This window comes from Bison bison, unplaced genomic scaffold, assembly GCF_000754665.1.
Source record: "Bison bison bison isolate TAMUID 2011002044 unplaced genomic scaffold, Bison_UMD1.0 scf7180017864358, whole genome shotgun sequence".
Classification (NCBI taxonomy): domain Eukaryota; kingdom Metazoa; phylum Chordata; class Mammalia; order Artiodactyla; family Bovidae; genus Bison; species Bison bison.
Genome location: NW_011494930.1, coordinates 130,207 through 131,353, shown reverse-complemented (window position 1 = coordinate 131,353; position 1,147 = coordinate 130,207). Strand labels below are relative to the sequence as shown.

The following is a 1,147-nucleotide window of genomic DNA, read 5'->3' as shown; positions in this document are numbered from 1 at the left end:
ACTTAATGAACAAGCCAGTGAGGAGATTCTGGCAAGTAGAACAGAAATATAACAAACTCCACCAACCGTCATCCCCATGGAAAAGAAATGCAAAAAAGCAAAATGGCTGCCTGGGGAGGCCTTACAAATAGCTGTTAAAGGAAGAGAAGTGAAAAGCAAAGGAGAGAAGGAAAGGTATACCCATCTGAACGCAGATTTCCAAAAATAGCAAGGAGAGATGAGAAAGCCTTCCTCAGCGATCAGTGCAAAGAAATAGAGAACAACAGAATGGGAAAGACTAGAGATCTCTTCAAGAAAATTAGAGATACCAAGGGAGTATTTCATGCAAAGAGGGGCTTGATAAAGGACAAAAATGGCATGGAACTAACAGAAGCAGAAGATACTAAGAAGAGGTGGCAAGAATACCCAGAAAAACTGTACAAAAAAGACCTTCACGACCTAGATAATCACGATGCTATGATCACTGACCTAGAGCCAGACATCCTGGAATGTGAAGTCAAGTGGGCCTTAGAAAGCATCACTACGAACAAAGCTAGTGGAGGTGATGGAATTCCAGCTGAGCTATGTCAAATCCTCAAAGAGTATGCTGTGAAAGTGCTGCACTCAATATGCCAGCAAATTTGGAAAACTCAGCAGTGGCCACAGGACTGGAAAAGGTCAGTTTTCATTCCAATCCCAAAGAAAGGCAATGCCAAAGAATGCTCAAACTACCACACAATTGCACTCATCTCATACATTAGTAAAGTAATGCTCAAAATTCTCCAAGCCAGGCCTCAGCAGTACGTGAACCATGAACTTACAGATGTTCAAGCTGGTTTGAGAAAAGGCAGAGGAACCAGAGATCAAATTGCCAACATCCGCTGGATCATGGAAAAAGCAGGAGAGTTCCAGAAAAACATCTATTTTTGCTTTATTGACGATGCCAAAGCCTTTGACTGTGTGGATCACAATAAACTGTGGAAAATTCTGAAAGAGATGGGAATGCCAGACAACCTGACGTGCCTCTTGAGAAACCTATATGCAGGTCAGGAAACAACAGTTAGAACTGGACATGGAAAAACAGACTGGTTCCAAATAAGAAAAGGAGTACGTTAAGGCTGTATATTGTCACCCTGCTTATTTACTTATATGCAGAGTACATCATGAG

General features: G+C 41.8%; 1 protein-coding gene and 1 pseudogene across 1 annotated transcript in view; both read left to right on the top strand.

Annotated features, from left to right (window-relative positions):
- Positions 1–208, top strand: part of LOC104999630 — a 3,469-nt pseudogene extending 3,261 nt beyond the window's left edge.
- The window catches only part of LOC104999631 (EGF-like module-containing mucin-like hormone receptor-like 2), a 317,660-nt gene that overhangs the window by 196,219 nt on the left and 120,294 nt on the right, over positions 1–1,147 (top strand).